General features: G+C 43.5%; 1 long non-coding RNA gene across 1 annotated transcript in view; it reads left to right on the top strand.

The window, feature by feature from the left end:
* LOC122457079 overlaps positions 1-5,460 on the top strand; it is a 30,813-nt gene extending 25,353 nt beyond the window's left edge. The window contains exon 3 of the long non-coding RNA XR_006276397.1: positions 5,346-5,460. This is a non-coding gene — a long non-coding RNA (uncharacterized LOC122457079). The remainder of the gene's footprint in view (positions 1-5,345) is intronic.
* The last annotated feature ends 1,573 nt before the right edge of the window (positions 5,461-7,033 follow it).

Raw genomic sequence — 7,033 nt, 5'->3', positions numbered from 1 at the left:
TACAGCAGGAATTTGAAGGAGGCCAGGGGAGGGCACTAAGAAGGGCACAAAGCGCCCCTCCCTTGCAAATACCCCAGCAAAGTGGGTTTTTCCAGCAGGCACAAAGACCATTCAGGCAGCTCTGCGCCAATCCCCACATGCACCCATGCAGGAGGTGTGTTGCAGGCGGGAAAGAGTGGGCTGTGGGATAGAGGAGGCATTAGTCAGACATCCCAACACTCCGGCTATTCCCTGATTGCGAACAGCCCAGTGGATATTACAGCTGGGGCACAAGTTAGGTCAGCCCTCTGGACTGCTCTAGCCCACACTAGGGGCCATATTGGCCCCCAGCAGCCCTACGAAGTGGAAGGTGCAAGCCACTCCCCCTCCTTGGGTTCAGCACCAGCACAGACATGCTGTCCCCCCTCAGGGCAGGGGATGGGAAAGGCTGTTGATATGTAAGGGGTCGTATGGAAAGAGACACAACCGCAAGTAGGAAGAGGAGACAAAGGAGGGGCAAGGTGCCATGAACCGCTACCCTGTCCTGCAATGTCCTCTATTATTGCATGTCCTAGGACGCTCTGCCAGTGTAGCGCCCCCTATGCTATTCCATCCCTCATGTCTGACCCTTAGAATTTCCTTTATAAAGCCACCCAGAGTGAAGCGGGCATCGTTATCTCTTTAAAACACAAGGCTAGAGAGAAGTTCAACAAACTGTTACAACTATGATTTTAAAAATTCCATAACCAAATTAACACGCGAATGGACAGCTGTTAACTTACCACAAAATGCACGTCCCTTCTGGCCTGGACTTCCTCCACAATCAGCATCAGAAAGGAACTACAACCAATATTTCTTATGCAGAATTGCAGGCTTTTAACCTTTAAAGGCCTAGTCTTGCAAACAACTGCTACCAGGAAGTAGTCGCACTGGGATTTACAGGTACCTCTCTATATTTAGCCTCACATGTGGGTTTTAGGTCAGAACTGGTGCTGTTCCTGTTTCCTTCAGGTACAAAAGACAGAGCTGTCACAATACCTAGTCATGTAGTCCCTGTAAGCAATAATAAAATAAAATAATAATAGTTAATTAACTTCTTTCATTTACACAGGGCTTCTTCCTATGCTCATTGACGTCAATATTGACTTGCATGGTGCAGAATCAGGACCATAATGCTTTTTATTCAAAAGACGGCTCAGTAATATTACTCCTATTTCACACAGGGGAAATTGAGCTTGGAGACATTAGCCCCTGATTTGCCAGGGATCACGGTATTAGTAGAGGCAGGAACAGACCTCAGTTCTCCTGACTCCTAAGTCCCACCACAGTCCTCTTCCCTAAAGAGACTTCCTTCTTGGTCATTAAATCAGGAACTTTCTTTACTCAGCATAGAAGATGCTGCCCATGGCGAAAGAAGATTTCCTTAGCTTGTGATTTTGTACCTCACGCACATAAATGTGGTGTGAGATTTCCATGTGGCCTGAAGGCAGACTTTACGTCTGAGACATTCCGTATGCAGAGCAAGGCAGGAGCTGAGAGACTGCAATCAAGTTTTGGATCTCATTGTGGTGAGATAGCAGACAAGAGAACACCTGGTTCTTGTGTGGTACAAACATATAGCACACAAGCTCTGACCCAATGAGCTTAGAGCCAAACCAAACAAAGTTTAACAGAGGATGGTTGTGTATAACATTGTTACTCTTTGGCTATACAATAGCAGCTGTTGTGTTTCTTGAGCCCTACCCTGCTACCTCTCCTGTACTATCCTTGATTTCAACTGTTTTCCTCCTGACTTGTTTTTTAATCTATCTGACAGTTCTGTGTCTCTTTGTTTTGCTGCTTTGCTCAGAAATTTCCTTGGCTTTTGCTTGTTTGGGTGTCTCACCCAAAACATTTCCAGAAATCCTGCTATGGGGACAGAGATGCAGCAGAATTATCGAACTAATAATCCAGTAAGACACTGTTACTACAGTGACTGGTCTGGTCCTTTATTTGTATCACACAGACATAGTTGCCCTGTGCTATTTACATAGCCAGTGTTCTGCTAAGTATATAGCACCCTCTTGTTACCTACATGTCAATGGCCATTATATAGTTAATTATATCACTATATTACACCTATTACCGATTCTAATGTGCAGTTTATATTCAGAGCTCCGTTTCTTCCTCCCCCCTTCTGAAAACACACTACAAAATGAAACTACAGGATTTAATTCATGCTGTCTCCCTTTCAGTTGGCTATTTTTAAGGAGGTATAATCAGACTGAAGCATAGACTGAAATAACTATGCTGCCCAAGGGTAATTCCTCCAGCTATGTGGCCTATGCACTGGCCAGATCACACTTACAGACTTGTGCAGAATGGGTGAATAAAGTTCTCCTATATACTACGGCTTCTATTTCCCTGCCAGCAGCCCTGGCTCTAAGTACAAGGAACCAAAATTTAAGCCCACTGTAAAACAATGCAACTCCAGTCCCTGAAGCCAATGGCATTGGAATCACAGTAGGTCTCAGTTTGGCCCACTGTGGGTAGTTCAAAACTCTCTTGGGCATTTCTTCCAGTAATTAGGCGAGCTTAGGTTTTGAACGTCATCTGGCAGATATGGAGATTTCAGGAAAATGTAGAGGCATCTGATGCTGGGTAAAGCAAAACCTCAGCACTTTTCCTTTGGCCCCAGAGACCAAAGAGCTAGAAAACAAAACTGTTCCATCCATGAATATTCCACGATTTTTCAGAGTATACAGTGTTCAGTTATATTTTCCATTTCTTTCGTGCCCATCCAGCACCTCCCAACCGGTAAAGCCACACCTACAGGAATCTCACATTTCTAGGGCCAAACTTACATTCATCCAATTTTGAAAAATCACAACTTTTCCAATTAGGTACATGTCATGCAAGAACCAAAGCTGCTCCCACTCGAGCACATGGTGAGACACTTCTTGCCCAAATCATCTTTCAATCTTCAGCCATAACACCCACTTCCAAGCTCCCCAAAGGCCAGGGGGGAAAGATGGGTTTTGGAGTGTGCCTGGAGGGTTACCACAGTCACAATTTCCTTGTCAATGTCCTATATTTTGAGCTCTCTGAGCCAGGGATCGTCTTTGTTTTACTCATTTGTACAACACTTAGCACAATGATCCCTGGTTGGGACCTCTAAGCACTACTGTTATGTAACTACAGGTTTCAGAGTAGCAGCCGTGTTAGTCTGTATTCGCAAAAAGAAAAGGAGTACTTGTGGCACCTTAGAGACTAACAAATTTATTAGAGCATAAGCTTTCGTGAGCTACAGCTCACTTCATCGGATGCATCCGATGAAGTGAGCTGTAGCTCACGAAAGCTTATGCTCTAATAAATTTGTTAGTCTCTAAGGTGCCACAAGTACTCCTTTTCTTTTTGTTATGTAACTAATCACTGTAAAGCACACCAGCCTATGATAAACCAGCATTGCTCCATGCAAGTATTCCAAAATAACTAAGGGGGATATTGTGCCTAGCCCCTGTGTGGACAAAAGGAAGACATGAAGAGCTCCCCTTACCACCTACTTGCACTGGCTGGGCACAATGGCAGGCCTTGTGCAAGGACTTGAGTGCAAATCTGCTTTCCGTGCAAGGGACTGTCAGCAGCAGCCTATCCCAAACTGAACCAGGGATAGCAAAATCAATAGCAAATATCCATCTGGATACCGCTAATGTTACACCCTTCTTCAGTGGCCACCAGAGAGAGGAGTGGATTCTGCACCCTTGAGGAAGGTGGCCCAATTTCTGTGTTTCTCCTGCTTCACTACCTCCAACAACTGACTATGCCTTAAAGGTACAAGATAACTGCAACCAATTTCAGTAACTAGAAGAGCCGGTGCAGCCATGTCTCGGAAATGCCTGAGGGACACAGATATGTCAACCAAGAGACCATTACGTACAACAGACTGAAGCAAGGAGCTGCCCATCCTAACTGAAGTCTGTGAAAAGTTAACAGAGCAATCTTTTTTAAAAGATGTTGTTATTCCAGGCTTACGCTTTACTGGGTTAAGGTACGGGTTCATGCCCTGGGGCTGCTGTACTAGGTGCATTTGATGATCACCAGCTCCCTTCCTCTTCATTGTCATCCATCAGCAATGTATGCCAGGACCCAAATGTTCAAGCGTGGATGAGCAAAGTTAAGAACCTCACTTAAATCAATTAATTCATTACACACTGAAATGAATGGTATTTGCAAGTGTTCAACGCCTCTGAAAATCTCTTATTTAGTTGCCTAACGTTTTGATGCAGATTCTTTCTTCTGGTGACAAATATTTGCAACCATTATGGGCAGGGATGCTTGATGTTAGTATGAACACGATTGGACAGTTTTTCTTTCACTCTTTCTTAGATGTAAGATCAAAAGAAAAAAAGGGAGAAAAGGGAAACTTCTTTGTCTTGTTTAATTCCTAAGGAATGTTGGGAACTGTGAAGGGAACTGAAGCTTGTGTTATACCTGCTCAGAGTTCTTCATTGCTGCCTGCGACTGCTGCTCCATTGGGAGACAAAACATCTCAGAATTAATCAACTTCACAGTGGCAATGATTGAATTTGAAAACTTTAGACACCACCGTTCAGCAGCCAAATGAGTCCAGCAATCTACATCAGAATGATTCCATCATTTGCTCCACGGGGAATGTGGGTTAGATAGACATATGGTAACGATGTTATTAGCAAGTCCTTTAAAAACAACACAACCATTCATGGACCAAAGGACCTTGTATGTTCTGTTTCCCTACCCCAAAAAGGTGTTGGTACACAACTTCCAACATGTAGTTAGATGCTCAGCCTCTGTCACATGTAGTAGCAGGTAATTTGACATGCTGCCCCAGTATTACCAGGGTGTCAAGGGGAATTATAGGCAACTAAAAATGGCAACTTGCCCACTCATGGGAAACACTGTCTTGTTACCTAACAGGAATGAATGTGTGTCCCCATTGCACTGTGATGAGTGAACTATTGTGTCTCTGGTTACTGGGAGTTCCTTAAATCAGTGAGGTACGGGATTGTGAGCTTTACTGCTCATGATGTGCTACACAGGTGTCCATACAGCACTGCCTAAGCTTCCAAAGTCCAGTCCTGGCATGCCCATAGCTTTATGAAAAACCGGTGTGGGGTCCCCAAACATTGCATGAATTTTAAAGTACTAGTTCTCAAACTGTGGTTCGTGAACCACTAGTGGTTGGAGAAAGCTGATGGGCTTTCTTTCTTTTTTCCAGGTATTCAACTGCATTAGAAGACAGCTAAAAATACATTAAATACTTCCCTACTGTTACTTTTCTCTATAGTTGCCACAGAGACGTTATGCAACTGTGACAGACAGAGGACAGGACCCGCATGATACCAAGTGAGAGGGGAACATAGGTGCTGGAACTTGGGGTGCTACCACACCCCTTAGCTTGAAGTGGTTTCCATCATATACAGGGTTTACAGTTTGGTTCAATGGCTCTCCCTACCCCCACTATACACATTGTTCCAGTACCTGGAGGGGAGGTATCTATGTGACACTTTCTTCCATTAAAAGGTGCTTCCCACTATGAGAAAATTTGAGAATGCCTGCTTTAAAAGGAGTGCTCACTTCCAGGATTGGTTTGGATAAGCAGTTTGGACCATGTCTGCGGTCTGCATAATTGGCCAGGACTCTCACAAGAACATGAGATTTGCAGCACAATGGATCTGGTCAAGCTGGGAATATGGCACTTCTTGGAGGATCATGGTGCATCCCGGTGTAGTCCTGGACATGCAGAGAATCACGATTATTCAACATAATGGAACAAGAAGGGATAAAAGATTAAATATTTTAGAACCTTCAAAAAGGTTTAAGGTTTGGGCTCTGTTCTCAGAACAGCTAAAAGGTTAGAGTGGCAAGGAAGGTCTATTTTGTCTGACCCAACTTCTCCAAATCTCTAGCCAGGTTCATTGAAGGGCTCATAAAGATTTGAAAAATCTGGAGCAAACCTGGGGTCTGAGCTTGCTCCGCAGTCTGGAGATAAATTTTTGAGTAAACTTTATGTGACATTATTATTTTCACTTGAAAACATATGAAACTCACTGGTTTCACAGCATCTTGGGTCGAGTGTTGCTTTGAGTTCTGAGGCTTGCTTGAACCTGAAACTCAAAGTGAAGTCAAGTGGAGAGAGCTCATGGCAAGTAAAATGGAAAAAAAAAAAGTTTGACTGAACCTCTAGGAATTGAAACCACAGAGTTTCTTGCAGCTTTAGTTAAAAGTTACAATAAGAAAGGTGATCTGAACCCATTGTTGCCAATATAAAGATGTCATGTTTGCTCCAAGTAACAGGATTCTAAGGACTTTGTGCAACTGATTTTATCCAAGTGTAACCTCTACCCTCCACATTCATTCTGCCTAACCTTTCTATAGAGAGCAATCTCCAAATACTTTATAGAAGCATTCAGAGTCTGACCGTGTCACTCTGCGATCTGGCTAAGCTGAGAGTAATAGAGTATGACAAATTGTGTATGTTCTGGGAAGTAGAGTGAGCAAAAAAGCTCTTGGAGAAGGGAAAACAAGAAATTAATCTGGAAGATCCGGGAGATTAATTTGTGTTGTTCAAGGGGGTGATATCTCATTTTTATTACCACTCTGAGCAATTTATGAAACATTCTGGATAGGCCCCTGTGCCCTGACTCCATGGGGACTAAGCCCAACCCAGACTGAAATACATAAGCAGCCGAGCAATGGGATTTATTTATTTTGATTTATGGAAAGGTGTTTTTCTGCTAACAGGCACCCATTCCATGCTGCGGAACAACACTGAACATCCACTGACTGCCCCAATAACAACGATGTGGGTGAAACGAGGAATCACTGCACTCACAAAGCAATTCACACAGGAAAATGATGAGACAAAAACCACCCTGTCACCTGTGGATGAACACTTACAAAGCGATTACTTTATATCTGATCTATCAGTTTTCATCCTCAAAGGAAACCTGCACAGCACTTTCAAAAGACAAGCCTGGGAACTTAAATTCATAACTTTGCTAGACACTAAAAATCATTGTCTTAATAAAAGGAGGAC

The sequence above is a fragment of the Dermochelys coriacea genome, chromosome 18 (genome assembly GCF_009764565.3).
Source record: "Dermochelys coriacea isolate rDerCor1 chromosome 18, rDerCor1.pri.v4, whole genome shotgun sequence".
In the NCBI taxonomy this organism is placed as follows: Eukaryota; Metazoa; Chordata; order Testudines; family Dermochelyidae; genus Dermochelys; species Dermochelys coriacea.
Note: the sequence above shows the minus strand (reverse complement) of the source record. Positions and strands in the feature narration are given on the sequence as shown.